The sequence below is a fragment of the Geotrypetes seraphini genome, chromosome 4 (assembly GCF_902459505.1).
Source record: "Geotrypetes seraphini chromosome 4, aGeoSer1.1, whole genome shotgun sequence".
Taxonomy (NCBI): Eukaryota; Metazoa; Chordata; class Amphibia; order Gymnophiona; family Dermophiidae; genus Geotrypetes; species Geotrypetes seraphini.
Window position 1 is genome coordinate 29137927 of NC_047087.1, and position 24302 is coordinate 29162228.

Genomic DNA, 24302 nt, shown 5'->3' on the forward strand with positions numbered 1-24302 from the left:
GCCTTGTGATTGTTTCCCGTATCCAGCCATTTTCCTTTACTGTTAATATTCTGAATTTATTTTTCTTGTTCTTTTAAACCGTGCCCTAGAAAGTTCCATTGGGTCCCCAATGATGAGCCTTTTATCAGACCACCAGAAGGGCACAATAGGAAGAGGGACAACTTCCGTCACACACCGCCAGCTAATTCCCAATAAAATAGAGTCACGCAAAGCCAGCAGTCTGGCCTCCACGGGCGCTGTATTAGTGTCCAGCAGATGCTTGCACAAGATTAAGAAGAATGAAGACATTGGCCTGCCCGTGTTTTAGAACTTATTCGGTTATTTGCGTCTTGTCTTGGTTGCCCTGACAGAGAGCACTTCATCGGCGTTTCCCTGGAATGGAGCATTCTTAGCCCGGAAACAGAACAGTGGGAGCAGAGGGAAGAGTGGGTTAGGGTCTCACTCTCTTATATTATTTACTAGCTGATGACCCGGCGTTGCACGGGTATTTAATTATAGCAATAACACTGTAAATGGATTCAAATAAAGATACTTTATAGTGGTGAAAGAAATTATTTTTTTACAGCTTTATAAAAAGTACAATATTCAAATTATAATGTTAAATATTTGACAAAATGAATACAATACAACTAATACAAAACTTGATTATAAACAACATTTTTAGTTTCACCTCCAGGAGCAAGAACATATAAATTCTTGGGTGAAGAGACCCCCAGAACATATCACCCCAGTTAGTGAGGGATCTGCATACCAAGTTTCGTTCAAATCGGTCAAGCCGTTTTAGATTTACTGTGAGAATGGCAGCTGTTTACATTTTTTCCATTGACATGAATGGGTGAAATCTGATGTTCTGTTTGTAGCTCCGCCCACGTGTGCAGGTGGGCCGCGAGACCCCAGAACATATCACCCCAGGTAGTGAGGGATCTGCATACCAAGTTTCGTTCAAATTGGTCAAGACGTTTTTGAATTACTGTGAGAATGGCAGCTTTTTACATTTTTTCCATTGACATGAATGGGTGAAATCCGATTATCTGTTTGTAGCTCCGCCCACGTGTGCAGTTGGGCCGCGAGACCCCCCAGAACATATCACCCCAGGTAGTGAGGGATCTGCATACCAAGTTTCGTTCAAATCGGTCAAGCCGTTTTTGTGTGATTGCGGCACATACATACATACATCCAATTTTATATATATAGATTTAATTCAACTTCTCGACTCCTCAAGGAGCCCATAACGTGTTACATTGTAACATCCTTTACAGCAAACAAGACGCATGACAATTAACAACAGGGAGCAGAAGACTAACCCCCCTCTGTTACAAAGGTGCGCTAAGCTTTGTAGCGGGCACTAAATATTAGCCTGCGCTAAACACGCGCTAAATCCTAACGCGTGCATGTTATCCTATGGATGCGTTACCGGTTAGCGCACGCGTTAAATCTGTGCTAAAACGCTTAGTGCGCCTTTGTAAAAGAGAGCCTGAGGTGTGTATAGTGCAACTGTTCTGCATTAGCAGACACTTGGAGCGTGAAGCGTACGCAGGGAGACGCATGAAGCCTGAAGTACGCACAGGGAGCGAGCCAGTGTGTGCGCAGGGAGAGAGCCAGTTGAACATCTATTAAGGATGCAATGGTTTGGAAGTAAAAGTCTGAATTAGAGAATGACACGGTGACAAAATTCATCACCGTTTCCGTCCCCGCGGATAACCGCGCGAAACCATCTTCATGTCATTCTATAAGGAAAGAGGGAAGAATCAGAGTATGAATGGCCACAACCACTGACCCGCAAGCTTTGCTTTGAAGAATGCTGGTGTAGAAGGACTGAGGTTGAAACAGACACTACAGAATGACAGTCTCTGGTATCCAGAGCAGATATTGTGATGTCATAATGCCTCATTCCACCAGTGCCTAAGAGCCAATCACATCAGTGATGTCACAATGGCTTCATTATCCTTGGCTCCAATAAGAATAAGAGTATGAATGGCCACAACCACTGACCCGCAAGCTTTGCTTTGAAGAATGCTGGTGTAGAAGGACTGAGGTTGAGATAGACACTAGAAAATGACATGGGATTATTTCCCGCGGTTATCCGCGGGGACGGGAACGGTGATGAATTTTGTCACCGTGTCATTCTCTAGTCTGAATGTTAGGAGTCAGGTCAAGCGGTAGGTTTTTCTTGCTTTCCTAAAGCTCTAAAGTCCATTGAGGGATCTGATGCTAGGAGGCAGCTGATTCCAGCATTTCGGTAACAAGTGAGAGTATGACCTTTGTCTGGCACTTTCTATTTGGAGGCTCCAATCAGGGGGTATTTGAAGACACGTTTACTCCTGGGAGCCAGTCAGGAAGCCTCTCAGCGCCGAGCAGCAGCACCAAAGTGCGCTCCTGCTCTGTGCTGCTCAGCGGCTGAAGAAACCTGACCTCGCGGCAGCCACCACCGGCCAGGATAACAGTGGGGCAGGGGCGCGGAAAGCTTGTTCCTGCCTGCTGAACCTCTGGACCCCCAGATTTAGAAGTGTTTAATAGAACGGTTGCCATTCATAAGTGGTATTCAACCCCAAAGGGTCTAAGGTTTGCAAGCAATTAATCCATTGCTGCTCCTTTTGCCCTAGTAATCTTCTAGTATCTCCTCTTCTCAAAGATGGAGCCAATTTCTCAATCAGCCAGCCTTTCAAGTTGTTAAAATTATGTTGAAATTCTACACAATGAGCTATCATTGGAGCTGGCATTTTGCGGGTATTCAAACAACTTTTATGTTCTGTCGGTCTAATAGAAAAGGTCTGAGATGTTTGACCTATGTATAAAAGTTCACAAGGGCACTGAATCGCATTGGATTATGATTTTGCGATCAAATCAAATTTTTTAAATAAACTTGAAACTTGAAACTTGATTGGAGAAACCTGTAGCGGGTGTTATCTGAGGACAGTAGGATGAGTATTCTCACATACCCTCCCTTCCCCCCCTAAGAGTTGCATTCTCTATGTTTTTGTGGGGTTTTTTTTAATTCATCATGGGTCCCGGGCAACTCAGGCAAGTGGGAAAGCACTCATGCATGCAAGTTGGAAGCCTGCCAAAGACTTCTAGAAGTTACAGAATGATGGGAAACATACACACTAGGGATCCATTGGTGATGCCACCCACCTGTGACAATGTCCTGCTATCTTTGGAGAACACCTGCTACAGGTAAATAACTTTGCTTTATTGAAATTGTTATATCGCCTTTCAAACAATTAGCAAGGCGGTTTACAGTATAAACAATGCAGAATATCAGCAAATTAAATTAGAGAACATGGAAGAGATAAACAGAAATTGTATAAACATAAATTCCAGACAAAAATGAGTATACACAAAAAAAAGAAGGATGGACTCTATAAAGTGGGCTGCCTTTAAGATTTTTTTTCCTGCTAACCCCATTATCTAATATGAGACTGTACTAAAATAGCACATTAGTGATGAAATGGCATGTCTTAATTGTAGACCACATTGATAACTATACACTTCAGTGTAAAAGATAGAGAAGTCCAGAATGATCAAGGGCTCCTTTTACAAATAACGATAAAATTGGGGTAAAAAAGAAAAACACATTGATTAAACCAGACAGTTAATACAATTTTTGACCAACCAAACACAAGTAGGAAAAAAAAAAAAAAAAAAAAAAAAAGGATTAAATACAATTTGTAAGCAAAATAAAAAGGACATAGGTAATGAAACAATAGGATGGGAAAAGGTTACCCGCTCAATTTTTACTTAACAACATTATTAGTTCGCTAAAGCAGTGGTTCCCAACCCTGTCCTGGAGGACCACCAGGCCAGTTGGGTTTTCAGGATAGCCCTAATGAATATGCATGAGAGAGATCTGCATATAATGGAGGTGCCAGGCATGCAAATCAGCTCCATGCATATTCATTAGGGCTATCCTGAAAACCCGACTGGCCTGGTGGTCCTCCAGGACAGGGTTGGGAACCACTGCGCTAAAGAGTATCCTGATTATATAGAATTCAAATAACACAGTTAAAGGCGTCCTTAAAAAGCCAGCTTTTCAGGAGACCTTTGAACTTCACTAAGTAATTTTTCGTCCCTTATATTGATTGGGAGCGAAATTCAAATTTGAGGGGCCGTGACATAAAAGATTCTGCCCCTCCTTGAATAAATGAGTCTTAGTGAAGGGACTAAGAGGAGAGATTTTTCTTCAGATTTTAAAGATTTTGCGGAGATATAAGGGATTAAAAAGCCTTTCTAAGAATGCAGGAGCAGGACATAGTATTTCCCATATAGAAATGAATCCCTAGCTACTAGGCTCACCAAAAAACATAGAAACATGATAAGAGATAAAGGCCAAATGGCCCATTCAGTCTGCCTATCTGCAACATCCACTATCTCCTACTCTCCCTATGAGATCCCACATTCCTATCCCACGCTTTCTTGAATTCAGACACAGTCTTTGTCTCTACTTCTACTGGGAGCCTAATCCACACATCTACCACCCTTTGTGTAAAAAAACATTTTCTTAGATCACTCCTGAGTCTATCACCTCTTTTCATTCTATGCCCTCTCATTCTGGAGCTTCCTTTCAAATGAAAAAGACTCGTCTCATGCACATTTATGCCACTCGTACTTAAACATTTCTATCACATCTCCCCTCTCCCACCTTTCCTTTAATACTGTCCTCATACATGTTATGATAAAGGGCACCCACCATTTTAGTATCCTTCCTCTGGACCAACTCCAAATTGTTTATATCTTTTTGAAGGTGCAGTCTCCAGAAGTGTGCTCAATATTCTAAAAGAGGTTTCACCAGAGTCTTATACAGAGGCATCAATACCTCCTTTTTCCTACTGGCTATACCTCTCCCTGAGCACCCTAGCATCCTTCTAGCTTTTGCCATTGCCTTTTCAACCTGTTTGACCACCTTAAGATCATAACATACAATCACACCCAAGTCCTGTTCCTCTTTTGTGTACAAAAAGTACTTCACCTCCCCCCCCCCTAAACTGTACTGTTCCCTTGTATTTTTGCTGAACAAATGCATGACCTCACATTTCTTAGCATTAAATCTTAGCTGCCAAATTCTTCAAGCTTTTCTAAATCCTTTCTCATGTTATTCAAACCATCAGGGGTGTCTACTCTATTGCATATTTTGCTATCATCCGCAAAGAAGTAAATCTTACTTTACCGCATCTCGTGTGGCTGAATGCCACTTGTCCTTATAAGAAGTTGGATGCCGACTGTTGGGGAGTCGCATAATGTTATCATGAAGGGGTCTCACTCATTATCAAAATAACCAGACAAATCGCTCCACCAACTAAGAACGGTCATGCACCACCACCTACAGAATTTAGAAAGAGCTATCAGTCTTTCAATCTTTCAATCTTTTCAATGTCTGGACTTACAATGACAAGACCAATGAGAGTCATTAATACTAATAACAAAACAGACCTATCGTGAAACAGAAAACAAAGGACCTAGGGGGTAGAGTTGGATTCTAGGCTCCCCCAAAATTCTTCAGAACTGTCTGAATAAATTGACTGTCATGTTGGGTATGCTGTTCATGGAAGTAATGAGATATGAGTGTATGAACTGAAGCCGATGCTGCTGCTTTACAAATTTCTTCAATTGAAACTGACCTCAAGTAGGCTGCCAACGTTGGCATGGCTCTCATATCGTGAGCTGTGACATGACCCTCCAGTCATCTCAGTCTGCACATAATTGAAAGAGATGCAGTCTGCTAGTCAATTGAATAAAGTAAGTAAACCGAGTTGAGCCCCTATTTTTAGGAGACAAAACGGTATACAAATCTAAGGCTTAGATTAGTTACAGATAGCTACCCCCATGTCTAAAGTAATAAAAAGTTGGTTGAACTGTTCATGGGCTTTAGTTCACTTCAGATAAAAGTGTCTGAGAGGTGCAGTGTGCTATCGCAAGGAAGGGCATGAGGCTTTTGGAAAAATGTTGCTAGGTCAATGAACTGATCATGATGGATTTCTAACACAACCTTAGGAAGGAACTTAGGATGCATGTAGAGAACTACTCTTGTGGCAAAATTTCATGTATGGTAGATTAGCTACTAGGGCCTACATCTCACTGACTCTGTGAGTAAGAATGACTGTCACCAAAAAATAGAAACTGCCAGGTCAAATACTTCAGATGACAGGAATCAAGTGGCTCAAAATGAGTTTTCATATGCTGGGTAAGAATGTTGTCCAGGTCCCATGACATAGTCGGAGGTTTGATGGGGAGCTTTTTCAATAGCAAAAATTATCATGAAGCAAACAGCAAACATAGGCCCTCTTTTACTAAGCCAATGTAGAGGATTTTACCAAAGCTTGGGGCATTCTATGAGAGTCAGAGCAATGTCGGAGCAACGTCGGGGCAGTTAGAGCTCTGGGCCATGGTAGAAACCTCTACCGTGGCTTAGTAAAAAGGTGTGGGGAGAGGGGGGAAGTCGATAAAGAGGCTGTATACAGATGATCTTTTCTTCTACAAGGTGATGGTAAGCACTAATTGCACTGAGGTCAACCTTCTTATTCTTGTTTGTTTGTTTTTAATCAGACTCCAAAAAGTGTAGAAGGTATTCAAGCAGATTTTGTGTAGAACAAGAGCAAGGATCTGGGTCAGGGGTTTCTCAACCCAATCTTTGGAACACATCTAACCTGCCAGGTTTTCAAGATGCTCACAATGAATATGCATCAGATAGATTTGCATGCCCTACCTATATTGTAAGTCTTTCAAGTCTCACCGCTAGTCTACAATGAGAACTGAAAGTTCACCATTACCAAGATAAGTAAAACTTAGGTTTAAAAACGATAAGAATTGCACACTGTGTAAACTGCATAGACCGGTGAGGAGTTCACCACTGGCAACTCCCAGTTATAACACCCAGGTGGGACGGAGGAGTAGTGGTTCTGAGGTCTATTAAAAAGTCAAATTCTAAAAGGCTAGAACATCATTCAAAGCATTATTAAGATGGAATAAGGCTTTTGAAGAGCACCTTAGAAATCTATCTATATTGTATGCAAGGTTGTCTCATGCATATTCATTGCAAGTATCCTGAAAAACTGACTGAATAGATGTCACAAAGACTCAGTTGAGGACTCTTGACTTTAGCTATGTAGAAGATAATTTTATGAGAGAGACAAGCCGTAGCAAGCTATGTGCGGCATGTGCGGCTGCAGAGGATGCAAGGGAAGTCATCCATTGGCTTCCCATGTGCTGACGACACTAAAGTAAGTGGGATAGCAGCTCACCATGTCAGTTGGGGATGTGTCACACAGGGTGTATTTTGCACTTGTGACACTCCTGTGAGAGGCTGCTAGGAAGTCAAGATATATACAGTATACATATGTATATTATAGATATAGGTATAAGTATAGATATAGATAAATATATAGTCAGGCTCATATTCAGACCATGGGAGATCATGATCATCTCCTGCAGTGATACTATAAATTCAGTGCCGGCGCTGTATCCGGCCATTGGCATTGAATTTTTGGTCTATTTTTGGCCGACCAGGACATAGACAGCTGTGCCAATATTCATCAGCTAGCTGGCTAAGTCTCAATGTCCAAAGATATACCACCATTTTAGGTGGTTGTCTTTGGCCACCAAAACTTAACCAGCAAACTGCTGCAAATCATTCAGAACACGGCCATAAAGTTAATCTACAATGCAAAAAAATTCGATCACGTCACCCCATTATTAATTGACGCGCATTGGTTACCAGTTAATCATAGGATCCTCTACAAGCTGATGTTCCTAATTTTTAAGACCCTCACATTCAGCGAACCACAATTTATTTTAAAATCACTTATCCCATACACACCCCAAAGATCTTTGCGCTCATCTAATCAAAACTTATTAACTGTGCCATCATTAAAAGTCATCGGAACAAGAAGAGCTGAAATGTTTACTGTCGCAGGGCCACATTGGTGGAACTCCCTTCCCCATTACATCAGAATTGAAAGTGATATCCTAACATTTAAAAAGCTTTTAAAATCTTATTTATTTAAGGACGCCTTTGATTTATAATTTAACTAAAGGACGCCTTTAATCAATTTTTATGCAAGAAAAACTTCAAAAATTTTACCCTACCTTTCGTTCTTTCCTGGTTTTTTGTTTTTTTCTTCTCCCACATTGTAACTTTACCCTCCTTCCCTATCTTTCATGTGAGTCTTAATTGATTTTATTGTAATTAGGTTAAAGTTTCTATATTATATTATTATGTACATCGCCTAGAATTTTGAAATAGGCGATTCATCAAATGTGAAATAAAACTTGAAACTTGAAACTTGAAACTTGGTGGTGACTGGCTATTTCAAATGACATAGCTGGTCACAGACCAATCCAGAGACTCAGATATTCAGTGTGAAATAGACAGCTATCTTCCTCTGAATGATGGATAGCCAGCAATGTATGTACGTATGTTGAAAACTGCAGAGTTGTAGATTAGAGGTATTAAATAAAAACATAAATAGATGGCCAGGAGCTTTTAAAGATGTCTTCAATTCCAAATTCCAACCCATTTTCTAAGCACCAATATCTGTCTTATCATTCCCTCTATAATTCCCCCACCTGAGCAGAGTATATTGATGCATCTTTTTTCCAGTTTGTCCGTCTTGACTAGATTGTAAGCTCTTTTGAGCAGGGACAGTTTTTTTCCTCTGTTTTGATATACAGCACTGTGTACGTCTAATAGCACTATGGAAATGATTAGTAGTAATAGAAGTTGTCTGAATTCTCAGTGATATCACAATGCATCTGGGTCATACCCAGAATTCTTGATGACATCATAATGCAGCTGTATATGGTTCCCCAACCTGAGCACTAAGTATAGATGCACCTTCTTGTTCAGTTTGTCTTGACTAGATTGTAAGCTCTTTTGAGCAGGGACTGTGTCTTCCATGCCTGATAGTGCTATACAAATTATTAGCAGTAGTACTAACTGTCCCCAGCTGTCTAAATAGAGCTGAAAATCAGGCCCGTTGTGCCTATTTTGAAAAAGCAGTTTCTCCATAAACTTTAGAAAAAAGTTGCATTACCTCCGAGGAAGGAATAATGTTGATCATGTATATGCACTATTAACATCCCTCCCCATTCTTCATCCTCAGGAAAACCCGTGAATATTGAGGAATATATCACAAGAAAGTAGGTGCTCTGCTTTCTCCACATATGCTCCTTAGAATTTTATCAGAGCCAACATGAGCATATAATGAGCTCTTCTACCCACTCAAGCACTTTTTTTTAAAATAAATCTTTATTGATTTTCAAGTAGTAACAGTGCATTACATATGAAGCTGAACATATAACAAATCAAGAAAAGCACTTTGAACTTACATATAATTGAAAGTGATATTTTCCCCCCACCCCTTTATTTAATCAATAATAAAAATGCAATTATTTTTCCAATAACCCATTCTTATTTAAAATAATACCCCATTCCCACCCTGAATGTGTAAGGAAGTCAGACAAAAATAAAAGAGAAATAGCACCTATATAGAAGCAATAAAAGATGCCAATGGGCCCCACACCAAGTTAAATACCTTACTATGCCCCAAACTTTCAGCATTCATTTTTTCAAATTTGTAGCTGGGAGCATAAGTTCGCCCACCAGAAAGGAAAGTATAGCCTTAGAGATATTTGGAGCATTGAGATTAAGCAGTATATTTCTGCATCTCGAGGGCCACAAATTTGGACTTGGAAGTTGAAATGTACAGCGTCAGCATCTATGAGACAAACCTGGTTTTTCTTGTTGCATAGGATTTTTTGGACCCTAGTTTGTTTGCAAAAGTTAGACAGTTCTAAATCTAATAGATGCTGGCATTGACATCTTGATATAGGGACATTGGATCATCTGTTATTCTATTGTCCTTTGATACTTAATTTTTGGAAGTTGATATGGGGTCAAATTAATGTTGTACTTGAGTCATCAATCCCAATGACTTATGAAGTCATAATATGTGGAACACTACTACATGTTAAACCCCCTATAGACAGTTATAAATGCCGGCTTTTCTTAATTATGATGGGAATAGTCCACTCAAGCATTTCTAAAGTTACCCCTGTAACACAGTCAACAGTTAAACACTTCCTGGGCAAAAAACAGAATGCAAAGCAGTTATGCAGTTGGCACCTACCACTGGCTGCACCACTTCTTTTGAATATTGCCCTCTGTGAGTATTAAACCTTGTCAGCAACTTAAATGAGCCTAAATGAAAAAGGAACGGCTGTTAAACCCATCAATTTTTCAGTTATGAATGCTACTAATGTGTATGCTAAAGGTGTTGAGTCATTGATCCCCACAGAATACATGAAAAGTAAAACTGGAAACAATTTAAAATGTGACAGTGGTAAAAAACTAATTATTCTGTAATTTACTTCTCCCAGAAAATCTTGCACATCAATACCCTAATGGATGGCCTTTTGCTCTTGCCTTATTATATTGAGAGAGAGACAGAGAGAGAGAACCCCCCTCGCCCCCCCAACATACACTGGCAATGCATGTTCTACTGTATAATGAATATTATAGGACTAGTATTTAAGCCCGTTACATTAACGGGTGCTAGTAAAGCCTCCTTCCCTCACATGTCCCTTATTTTCAGCCCCAGCTCCAAACCCATTTTTATCCCCCCCAGCCCCCTTCTCCCATCTTTTCCCTTTCAGCTTCCAGCCCCAGCCCCCTTTTCTCACCAGTAGCATTTCCCTCCCCCCACTTCCCTATGCAGCAGCAGCATTTCCCTCCCCCCACCCCACTTCCCTGTGCAGCAGCATTCCATCCCCCTCCACTTCCTTGTTCTGGCCGGCTCCCTTATAGTCCATTGCCAAAGTTATTTTTGAGTTTAAAGCTGCCGCGACAGCTCCTCTCATGATCTGTGCCTGCGTCAGAAGCCTTCTCTCTGACATGACGCAGGTGCAGCTCATGAGAGGAGCCGCGGCGGCGGCGACTTTGAACTTAAAAATAACTTTGGCAAGGGAATGTAAGGGAGTCGGCCAGACCACGGGCTACGCTGTGTTAGACTGAGTGAGGGTGGGAGGGGGAGTTGCCTCCGTGCATCCCTGCTTAAAGTGCCTCCACATGCGCAGAAGAAACCACCACTGACTCCTTCTACTGCACACGTGAAGCCATGGAGCTACAGAGCAGGTAGGAGTGCACATGCACACTTATAGTTTTATTATTAGTGACGTGGACATTCATGGAGCAGTTTGGGGAAAAATAGTATAGCAATAAGAGGTATCAGTAAGATATCTTCTACAACAAGACTAGAATCATATTTTAGGTTGAAAATGCAGCATTCAAAGAAATATGAGCTTGACATGCTTTACAGGTTTTTCAACAGATTAGAAACAAGTACTGTTTCATATTTGCAGATGTTTATACAAACCAATTATTTGATCTGTGCTTAAATTAAGAAGGTTTTTCTATGAGTATAGGTATCAAGTGTAAGGGGCTTGGAAAGACTAAGCCCCCCTCAAAATTCAGGCTGACATACAGAAACATGACACGAGCATGTCACTGAGATCAAGGTGGGTGACTTTTTAAACTTGGTTTGATAAACTGGAGCAGTGTGTGGTTCACAAAGAAGAATCAATGATTCATTAGCAGATTCATGGCTTACTATTGGATAAGTTAGAGAGAGTTTTGGAAGATTTTTCAAATGATAATGGATGGAACAACAGTCAAATCTTTGGCTTAACTGAAGGAGTTGAAGGTAGGATCATCACACATTTCTTGATAAGCTGCTTCCCAGATTCTTGTATATTCAAAAAAATAAAAATAAAATCATCTACTAGAATACAGTATGGAAAAGTACACTACAGACCCTTCAAAGTATGATGGCTAGATGAAATACAAGAGTAAGTTATTCCTGAAAGTCCTGGACCTAGCAAAGTCACAAGAACAACATAAGAACATAAGAATAGCCTTACTGGATCAGACCAATGGTCCATCAAGCCAGGAGCCTGCTCTAACGGTGGCTAATCCAAGTCACTAGTACCTGGCCAAAACCCAAGGAGCAGCAACATTCCAGCATCTCAAAGAATAGCAAGATTCCGGAACCCCAATGAGAGCAACATTTCAGAGCTGAGATTGTGATGTCATAATGCCTCATTCCCCAGTGCCTCAGAGCCAACCTCATCAGTGATGTTACAATGGCTTGATTGTCCTATACTTGGTACATATAAAAGCATAAGAACAGCCATACTGGGTCAGACCAATGGTCCATCTAGCCCAGTAGCCCGTTCTAACAGTGGCCAATCCAGGTCACTAGTACCTGGCCAAAACCCAAGGAGTAGCAACATTCCATGCTACCGATCCAGAGCTAGCAGAGGTTTCTCCCCCATATCTTTCTCAATAACTGATTATGGTCTTTTCATCCAGGAAATTCTTCAAACTTTTCTTAAAACCAGTTATGCTATCCATTCTTACCACAACCTCTGGCAATGTGTTCCAGAGCTTAACTATTCTCTGAGTGAAAAAAATTTCCTCCTATTGGTTTTAAAAGTATTTCCCTGTAAGTTCAACTGTGCAACACTGTAAGAAGTTTCTGGACATTTGGAGTGGGGTGGGCAGCTTTGGCATGGAATAACAAGTAGAGAATGATATGGGGACAAATTTGTCCTTGTCCCCATGGGATCTATCTCCATCCCTGCCCCGTCCCCGCAACTTCTGCCCCTGTCCTTGTCCCATCACTTCAAGCTCTGTCCTCATCTGTACAAGCCTCAAACACTTATGATTTTAAAGTGTTCAAGGCTTGTGCAGATGAGGACAGAGCTTGCCAGGATGGGGGCAGAGACAAGGACATAATTTTCAGGGACGAGACGGGAATGGAGATAGATCCTGTGGCGAGTGGGACAAATTTATCCCCCCTGTCATTCTCTAATATCAAGACCAATATCTTTGAGATGGAGAACAACTTCAAGAGAATTTGGATCAGCAAGCTTCATAGCAAACAGATACTAAGCTGATATTGTAATTGCAGTTTTGATACTTGTATATAGAATATGTTTTATGCATTAAAGGGGTCTCTTACTAAGGCGCACTAGCTGATTTCGCGCATGCGAAATCGGCTAGCGCGCCTTATTAAAATACCCCCTAAATGTTATTCATACTAACTATGATGATTTGGATCCAGTTTTAAAGCAATGTTGTTTTATGACTGTCACATCAAGATGTTCAAGTTGCACCTATTAGTATGAAAGTTATTTAAATAGAAGTTAACGTTTACCAGAGTTTTATTTCCGTATATTTTTCCAAGGAAAGGAACTTTTGGATCCTGGCATCTCTGCTTTCTAGCATTGCTTGAACGCAGAGGTACCATCATTAATCCTGACACCATCATAGGTAGCAGCAGAGAAGGACTTTTATTTTATGCCTAATGCACATGTGTCTGTATCCAGGTTTTAAAAGTTTTATTTTCGGCTGAGACAACCCTGCCGGCTTTCCAACCTGCTGTCAACAGCCTCCCCCCCTCCTTGATTTAAACAAACAAACAAAGAAAACCCTGCACAATTAAGAGTGATCCTTGGCCTAGATTCATTAACCTCACTGATCGTGTCCCAGCCAGTTTGCGAGCATTCCCCAACCCCGACCCAATTCACTAACCTTCTGGCCAATCAATCTCCCACCTGAAACGCCCATGCAAATGAGGGGGAAATGTCATGCATAAGTAGGAAGGCAGCGATTCACTAAACAAAAGAAGGAACACCAATTGAGCTTGCCAATCCAAAATGAAGCGACTGCTGAGGACCAGTCGCTGACATCCTTGCCGACTCTCCTGCTCTCTGCCGCCCTGAAATCCCAGTATCGAAATCTATATATATAAAATCGGAGGTGTGTATGTGTGTGTGTATGTGCCGCGATCACGCAAAAACGGCTTGACCGATTTGAACGAAACTTGGTATGCAGATCCCTCACTACCTGGGATGATATGTTCTGGGGGTCTCGCGGCCCACCTGCACATGTGGGCGGAGCTATAAACAGAAAATCAGATTTCACCCATTCATGTCAATGGAAAAAATGTAAACAGCTGCCATTCTCACAGTAAATCAAAAACGGCTTGACCGCTTTGAACGAAACTTGGTATGCAGATCCCTCACTACCTGGGGTGATATGTTCTGGGGGTCTCGCGGCCCACCTGCACACGTGGGCGGAGCTACAAACAGAAAATCATATTTCACCCATTCATGTCAATGGAAAAAATGTTAAAAGCTGCCATTCTCACTGTAATTCAAAACGGCTTGACCGATTTGAACGCAACTTTGTATGCAGATCCCTCACTACCTGGGCTGATATGTTCTGGGGGTCTTGCGGCCCACCTGCACACGTGGGCGGAGCTACAAACAGAAAATCATATTTCACCCATTCATGTCAATGGAAAAAATGTAAAAAGCTGCCATTTTCACAGTAATTCAAAAACGGCTTGACCGATTTGAACGAAACTTGGTATGCAGATCCCTCACTACCTGGGGTGATATGTTCTGGGGGTCTCGCGGCCTTGGTATGCAGATCCCTCACTACCTGGGGTGATATGTTCTGGGGGTCTCGCGGCCCACCTGCACACGTGGGCGGAGCTACAAACAGAACATCAGATTTCAACCATTCATGTCAATGGAAAAAATGTAAAAAGCTGCCATTCTCACAGTAATTCCAACTACTTGGGGTGATATGTTCTGGGGGTCTCGCGGCCCACCTGCACACGTGGGCGGAGCTACAAACAGAACATCAGATTTCACCCATTCATGTCAATGGAAAAAAAGTAAAAAGCTGCCATTCTCACAGTAATTCAAAAACGGCTTGACCGATTTGAACGAAACTTGGTATGCAGATCCCTCACTACCTGGGGTGATATGTTCTGGGGGTCTCTCGGCCCACAACTCTATGTTGCTTGCTCAAGGGTGGGTTCACCCAACAATTTATATGTTCTTGCTCCTGGAGGTGAAACTAAAAATGTTGTTTATAATCACGTTTTGCGTTAGTTGTATTGTATTCATTTTGTCAAATATTTCACATTATAATTTGAATATTGTACTTTTTATTAAGCTGTAAAAAAATAATTTCATTCACCACTATAAAGTATCTTTATTTCAATCCATTTACAGTGTTATTGCTATAATTAAATACCCGTGCAACGCCGGGGCATCAGCTAGTAAAAAATAAAATTATCAAAATAAAACATTTTTGGAATGTCTTAAAAAACATCTCCCTTGTGCAAAAAGCGCAGTGCGAGCCTGTGGTTTTAACCCGTGGGGCTGCACAAGGCGTGTTCTGTTCCATGTTGTTCCGTATCTGGCTGCAAAGCGTGTTTTGTTCCATTCTGGCTGCACAAAAAGTGGAAATGATTCCTGAATGTCTACTTCCCCTTTAGTTTACAGGCAAAGAGGATAGTCTGTGCATGCGTCTGGATTGCTCTGCAGAGATCCGTGGAGTCGCTGTGGGGCGTGGGTCCGATCACATAATTTCCATGATGACTCTGTAGTGAATCAGTCGCCCAGCAAGACTCGGTCACGGATTGCCCAACGATCGCCCAACAACTGCGAGTTTAGTGAATCTAGGCCCTTGTCAGTCTGGTGGGGATTGCTCGCATCTTTGGCACGAGCAGAAATTTTTTTTCCCCCTCATCTCATTCTCACTGCCTCTTTACAACACTGATACTCTACCTTAACACGTGGCCCTCTGCTCTCTAGACTGGTCCATAACAAAGCTTCTTCCAAGTTTCCCTTCCCCCTTCCACTGTTACGACTCCTTTACTTCCTTTGCTGCTGATATTAACCATCCCCAGTCTTCCATTTTCCTAAGGTCCGCCTGCAATGTTTCACAATCTGCATGCGTTTTAACAACTTTGAATCGTTTAGTGCCATCTGCAAATTTAATCACCTCACTCGTCGTTCCAATTTCCAGATCATTTATAAATAAGTTAACTAGCACTGGTCCCAGTACAGAGAGACCCCTGCGACACTCCACTGTTTACTCTCCTCCATGTAGTAAGATTAGCAGGTCAATATGCTGTTTTTAGGAAACTTTTAAAGACATTCTTGTTTAAAACAAAGCTTATCTTGGAATTTATCATCTTCTACAATTAATGTTCTATTTGAATACTTGTCATTGCGTTATGTTTAACTGGATTTGTTCCCAGAAATAGAAATACACTGTTATCTGCCATGAACTTTTAAGGGCTTTGGCGGAATATAAGTCAGACTTTAATGTAATATAATATTTGAAAATTTAATGGTTTGAGTCTGGCATTGTTTGTACTATGTTCCCCCCACCCCCACCCCCTTTATTCATCTAACTAATTTTCATAGAGTGTATCATTTATAGTTTGATAAGAAAACAGTATTTTTCTGGTATAACTGGAAGTGCCAATACTGTGTGTAATATGTGTTCTTTTGGGAGAAATTAGTTTTATGATACTGCTTTCAGAAAAAAAAAAAAAGAAATAGACAATATAATACATATTAATTTCTTTTATATTTTTTAAAGAAACGACATAACAAGAACGACTAAAGACTAGCACAGAAGAGGAGCTTCTCTGAATAGTTTTGAGACGACTGCCAGCAGGCATTTGTGTATTTAATGTTCTCTCATTCCGAATGCACTTAATCATAATTAAAACCAGGGAAATGGCTTTTAAAAGCCGCTGGTTGTTAATATGATTGGCAGTTCTCTTTGCTGCTGACAACATCTAATGATACATTCAAGTGACAGTATACTATATTAAGAAATCTTAAAATACTTTTGTCTTTTTTTTTTTTTCTCTCTGTGATCACCACCTACTTTATGCATAATTATATTAAGCCCTTTCTTTTGAAAAGGACCCCATTTAAATGTGTTTGATGGCATGGATTCGCATTGTACAACTGTTAATACTTTTCTTTTTTTCTTTTCTGTTTCAATTATTCTTTGGCAGAAATCTCAAGATATATAGGGGGCAATAAAACGTCTATGTTGATGCAGATGCCACAGATAATTTTCATCGCAGTTGTCCACAATAATCAAAGCTCTTTAATTACTGCCTCATGAAAAATCACCCTCGGAGATTTGTGCCTGTTTTCTCTTGTGGATAATTATTTAATCAGAAACAATGCGTGTAGCGTTGAATATCAAACCGGTGAAGGTTGTTCTTGTAGCCACTTTCCATCCCTGGGAATTCTTCCAGAATCTTAAGCTAAAAATATGAGCATTGTTAAACTTTTACAAAGAGAATGATTGGACAATATTCAGTATGCTATCCAATTGGTAAACTGTATTATTTTACTCACAAAAACATCTTTGGATATTGCTTATGTGTTATTATTAGCAGCATTGTAGGGAATTTTTGTTGTTATTCTCCAAGGGTCAAATTCTATAAATGGTTTCCCGATTGTAGGTAACGTTAGGCATCCTACTGCTGTCTAACCAGCCAATCGGGATGTACGTTTTGTAAAAAAACAAACAAACACCAAATCCTGAGGCAGGTGCCTATACTGTGAGAAGTTAAGGGAGATGCATCAGGATGCTTAAGCTCGCCCAAGGCTGGACATGAGCGTAGGGAAAATGCTTGAGTACCTGATTGTAAAACCGCTTAGAAAACCTTGATAGGCGGTATATAAAATCCTAATAAACTTAAACTTAACTTAAACTTGGTTTTGCCCGGAAATGGCCTTGGGCAGTTTTAAACGGCCCTAGGTATCTCCCTAGGGTCACAATAGATGCCTGAAATGTAAACCAGCAAAATGCTGACCTACATTTCAAATAGACGTGGCCACTGAGCTGATCATGGCAAGGAAATCTCCCTGCCGCGATCAGCTGAGCAGCCATAGCAGGGATAACCCCCCCTGAGGTCCCCCTGTAGGATGCCCACTCCCTCCTGCCTGACCCCCTCCCCCTCATTGATGCAGCCAGGCAGGAGGGATGCCCATTCCCTCCTGTCCTCCCTTGAAGACCAACAGGAAGGATGCCCACTCCCTTCTGCTGCCACCCCCTGAACCCCCCATACCCCACAAATAAGAAATCCCCCAACCAATACCCTCCAAGGCTGCAGGTCCCATACCCCACACCCCTAATCCACACCCACACCTAATACCACCCCAACCCCACCATACCTTATATTTGAAAGTCCAGCTGGAGGGAGGTTCACACCCTCTGGCCAGTAGGCCTGTCACTCCAAAACAGTGGGTCTTCCCCTTCCCGATGTATTCTGGGATGCACCGGGGAGGGTTCTAAGGCTCTGATTGTCTCAGATGCCTAAGGCCCCTCCCATAGGAGGGGTCTTAGGCACCTTGGCCAACCAGAGTCTTAGGCCTCCTTCCCGGTACATCCTGTGATGTAGTTAGAATGGCCTGACTCTAGTTGTCCCAGGTTCCTAAGACCCCTCCAATTCTCATAGCGTTCTTATAAACGTCAGAGCAGTATTGAAGAATTTAGCGTCCCAGGCCACAGTATAACTCTCTACCGCAGCTTAGTAAAAGAGGGCCTTAGTTTTCTCTTTTTAATTTGTGGACAAAAACCATTGTTTGACAGTATTAAGCATTGCTTTTATCAAGGTCCAATCTAGATTTGTATTGTCAAAAGGTAACAAGATATTAATGTCATGTGCATGTGAACAGTAATTTCCTGAAATAGGTATGTACACATGTAAATATCATTATGTTACATGCGGATATATTTTTTAAATGATGGCCTTAGTACTTGAGAGATGAATACATAAAGGCTCCTTCATTAATAGCCAATTTAAATGTGACTTAGTACATGGACCCCCCTAGCTTGATCGTTAGCGTTTCTGCTAACTAGACCATGTAGAATTCTGAATCCTTTTCCTAATGTAATAAAAAAAATGTTACTTTTATGGTCGTGATAACCTCTGGCAGTGTGAAATGAAATGATTCATTAAATAAGTACTTCATGGTTATTCATGAGATGCTAACTAGATGTATGTTGCACTATTTATTTTTTTTTTAAAAACATATTTGGAATATCTCCAGGTGCCTTTCCAAATTTTCTTCTTCCAGGTGCAGCTGTTTTCTATCATTTTCCATTCAAATGAACATCAGTATAATTCTGCACTTAAGTAAAAATAATGGTTGAGTGAATTTAAGATATACTACACAGTGATGTGTGTTTAAAAATAGAGTATCAATCAGACATCAGAGTTATAAAGGACTCTTCTTGCCATGTAATCCAGTGAACTCACGGAATAACTAAATTGTTTATGTTTAATCAATATGACTCAAGGAAAAAAAAGGAAAAAAAAAGCCTTTTTGATAATAGAGTGGGCCTCCCTCAACTTTTATGGCTGTGTCTATTTCCATCCTGCAAAATTAATTTCATTGTAGAGCAGAAAGCAAGGATCAATACCTCTAATTCTTAAAAAACATAAGAAACATAAGCTGATTAGTCAAACAGAAACCTCAAGAGAAAATGATCTTTCTGTGGGGGAAGGGGTGTGTGTCCATAGTCCATATTTCATCTATAAGATGGAAGAGAAGCAGAAAAGAAATATAGAGTTTTGATTAGATGAATGTATTCTACCTATTTGCATGAGGCAACATCTGCTCTGAGTATTTTAGGCAAATAAGAGCAAAGTTCTTGGTGGAATTGTATAGGCTTAAATAAAAAATATTTTAAAAAAACGAAGGTACTCTTCTAACATGAAATCATAGGATTTGACATCTGCTTTCTCTGGGGTAGCCCCCACAATCTGGAATTCAATCCCTGAGGGGCTATGACTAACATAAGACAAGGTAGGTACTTTGGTAAGCCTGGCTCTTCTTTCAGGCCTAAAGAATGGGTTTGTCCAAATGAAGTTGATGGCTTGTTCATGAGGGAAGCTTGTGTAGTAAAACAGTGAAGCGCCATTGAGCGCAGCGATGATATAGTTCACGGCAATTTGAGTAAAGTGCATTTTGAGCACTGCAAAAACAGCCTAGCTTTAGCTTGTAAAGAAGCAAGGACGTTTGCAGCAAACCCGTCCGACTCTAAGTCAAATTCTTAATAAATATTTAAAATTGTGATATATTGGATAATGAAGAAAAGTATGAATATTTAAAAATAAGAAAAGAAGGGATGTTTCTGTGACTAGTGATAGCTCTAACAGTCGAAACAGGGTCAGTGCGATCTATATTTCGGAGCGAGCCCTGTTTCTGAGAGCACTTGAAGTATTTTCCTCCCTTGATAAAAATAAAAAAATAACTTGTCAAGCATAAACATTAATTAGCTGATTACTTGGTATTATTAGGTCATGTTTTAGACAATCAGTTTTTTGTATAGGTTTGATTTGGCGGACTTGATATTCTGTTGGTGGCGGTGACTGTTTTGTTCACCGTTGATGGGTTATTTCCAGATATCCAAAGTCGGACCTTATCCGAGCTTCAGTTTTGAATATCCAATATTTTTGAGCTAGTTAACACAAAGCCACTTAAGCTGATATGCAGCATTTGAGTGGCCATGGGTAGTGCATAAAGATAGAACAGACTTTTATGGTTCCATTTATGAGTTCATAGACAACGGCGCGAAAGACAAAGGCGCGCCCGGACAATTGAGCGCAGCGCGGAGGCACGCGCTGCTCAAAATTACTGTTTTTAGGGGCTCCGACGGGGGGTTTTGTTGGAGAAACCCCCCCCCCCCACTTTACTTACTAGACATCGCGCCGATGTTATGGGGGGTTTGGGGGGTTGTAACCCTCCACATTTTACTGTAAACTTAACTTTTTCCCTAAAAACAGGGAAAAAGTGAAGTTTTCAGTAAAATGTGGGGGGTTACAACCCCCAAAACCCCCCACAATGCGCCCACAACACGGCGCGATCTCTATTAAGTAAAGTGGGGGGTTCCCCCAAACACACCCCCGTCAGAGCCCTAAAAACAGTAATTTTGAGCGGCGCGCGCCTCCGTGCTGCGCTCAATTGTCTGGGCGCGCCTTTGTCCCGGCGCGCTTTTGACCTGACACCCATTTATGTGCTAAACCAGGATGATTAAGGGCTGAATATCAGAACTTAAGTGGCCAAATGCTGATTCCACCCTCAGAATGCCCCCAACCTAGGTAGCTTTGAGTTAGGTATAAACTGTGAATTTTAGTTGCACTTAGCTGGTTAACTGTGGTTGAAAATGATCAGCTAAGAACATGATCAAACAAATAGCCATATTGGGTCAGACCAATGATCCAGCTAGTCTAGTATCCTGTTTCCACAGTGGCTAATCCAGGTCACAAGTACCAGGCAGAAACTTAAACAGTAGCAGCATTCCATGATATGGATCCTAGGGCAAGCAGTGGCTCCCCCACTCCCCGTCTGCCTCAATAGCAGAATAAGGACTTTTCCTCCAGGAACTTGTCTAAACTTTTTTTAAACCATCTATGTTTATCCTCTTACAACAAGTTCCAGAGCTTGTAACTGTTCTTTTTAGTGAAAAAAAATCCTCCTATTGGTTTTAAAAGTATTTACCTGTAACTACTGAGTGTTCCTTAATCTTTGTAATTTTTGATGGAGTAACCCCTACAAAGTAATATAACTGGTCAATGGCTGGCTAAATATGTTTTGAATATTGGCTAGGCAAATTAAAATATTCGATAATCAATGCATATAAGTGTGCACCTAATTACAGTATGTTCTGCACAGAATCCACACATGTAAATGCCCAGATGATGGGGTTATTGTACCATGTTAGGAGCATTAGGCCTCAAAACTGCAGCCTGCTGCTCCCAAGCAGGAGTTTAAAGGGGCTATAGTGCCAATCCAAGCCTCCCCACCTCGACAATCATACTCCCTCCACCCCCTCTCTCAAACATCCACCCTTGCCACATATAACCCCCCCACCCACACCTGAGAAAACTCTCAACCTTTTGATCCAGATCTCCCACTTCCCTAAGGCCGCCCTCCATCATCAACCTTACTATGAGTTCAGAAAATCAATGAAATCGATTTGTTTGGTAAATGTATGCGATGATTTTACATTGTATTATATTGCATTGCATTGTATTATATTGCATTGCATTGTATTATATTGTACTGTATTGTATTCCACTGAATTCTACTGTATTTTATGTCTTCGCTGATATGTCTCAGTTCTCTTGCTGTGAACCACCCGGAACTTCTGGATGAGCGGTATATAAAGAAAATAAATTATTATTTACTAGTCTTTAAGCCCGTTACATTAACGGGTGCTAGAATAGATGTGTCTGTCTGTCTGTGTTTCTTTATCTCTCTCTCCTTGGCCGCTGTCTGTGTCCTTCTGTCTCCCCCCCCCCCTTAGCAAAGCTGTCTGCCCCCAGTACATACCTCTCCCCAAAGCAGCCCCCTTTCCCTCTCCCTAACTGTCTCTCCATGGCCCTCTTCTGTCTTCCCCCCAGAGCAAAGCTGTTTGCCCCAAGTACACCCCTCCCTCCAAAGCAGCCCCCTTTCCCTCTCTCTGTCTCTCCATGACCCCTTCTGTCTTCCCCCCCAGAGCAAAGCTGTTTGCCCCAAGCACACCCCTCCTCCCCAAAGCAGCCCCCTTTCCCTCTCTCTGTATCTTCATGGCCTCTTCTGTCTTCCCCCCAGAGCAAAGCAGTCTGTCCCCAGCACACCTCCCCCCCAAAGCAACCCCCTTTCCCTCTCCCTATCTCTCCATGGCCCCTTCTGTCTCCCCCCAGCACATCCCTCCCCCCAAAGCAGCCCCCTTTCCCTCCCCCCGGCTCCCTGTATTGATCCCCTTCTTACCCTCCCTCCATCCTGGCGTCTTCTGGCCTGCTCCTCTTCAAAGCAGACTGCGATCGTGGTGGCAGGCTTTAGCGAACCTCGCTGGCCGCTCTCCAACTCGGTAGCACGTTCCCTCTGACGCAATCCCGTGCGTCAGAGGGAACGTGCTACTGAGGTTGGAGAGCGGCCTGCGAGGTTCTTTAAAGCCGGCCACGATTGCAGGCTGCTCTGAAGAGAAGGATCAGCGGCGGCAGCAGCAGCGGTGAGTGAGGGCGGGAGGTGTGTTCCCTGCCGAGGAGAGAGCTTGCCTGTGCTTCCGGTTGGTGTGTGAGGGCGGGAGGCGGGGAGTGGCCAGAATGTTCCCTGCTGCCGGGTTCTAAAATGGAACACGGCTACGGATCACACACCACAGCGGCAGGGATCACGCTGTTTTAACAGCGCATGCGCCGGTAAGGTTTTATTATATAGGATTATTATTATTATTATTACCCATAGCTGTAGTTTTATGTTGCTATCACAATGGATCATGTTTCTGTGTAAGGATGAATCTCCCACTAGGGGATGCCATTTAAGTGAAATCACCAGTTATGCAAGTAGGGTGATTTGCATATGTAAATGAGTATTTTAACACGTTAATCTTCTAAAAATGCCTCCTTAATTTCAGTTTTATTGAACATTATGCTTTGATCCTGTTGTCAAATTAAGGATTCCCCTTTACTAGACGGCATGAAGCACTTAACATGTGGTCTACCGTACGTTAATTGCTAGCACAGAGCCACTTTCAAGGGGCTTTGCGGGCATTTAGTGAGCTTAACTGAGTGTTAAGCCCTTTTTTTGAATCAGGGGAGCTGGCATGGTGAGAGAGTGACTTCAGAAGATATTTGATGGCAAAAGTAATGCACTTACAGCAGGGGTGTCCAATGTCGGTCCTCGAGGGCCGCAATCCAGTCGGGTTTTCAGGATTTCCCCAATGAATATGCATGAGATCTATTTGCATGCACTGCTTTCACAGCAAGAGAACTGAGACATATCAGCGAAGACATAAAATACAGTAGAATTCAGTGGAATACAATACAGTACAATATAATACAATGCAATGCAATATAATTTGTATGCTAATAGATCTCATACATATTCATTGGGGAAATCCTGAAAACCCGACTGGATTGCGGCCCTCGAGGACCGACATTGGACACCCCTGACTTACAGCAATTCCAAGTGGAGTTAAAATGCAATCACTTAGCACATCCTAAACAGGAAGTGCTCAGTGCTTCTGCCTTAAGCAGGAACAGATATTGTCCATGAATGTGAATATTAAGAACCTAAGAATAGCCTTACTGGGTCAGACTAATGGTCCACCTAGCCCATTATCCTGTCTTCATGGAGGCCAATCCAAGTCGCAAGTACCTGGCAAAAACCTACACAACCTGAAATAGAAATTACTGAGATGCTCTCCCATAGGAATTGTTCTGTTAAATTTACAGCTACGATGGGTACAGTCCTGTATTAAGCCATGACATAACTGGTCAACAGCCAATCCACTGAGCAGGATATTCAGTGGGAGATAGCCAGCTTAGCAATATTTAGTCGTCCAGGAGCATGCCTGACTAAATATGACTGAAAAATCAGGCGGATAAAACCTAACCTACCCTACGCCTGTCACAGAGCCTTCT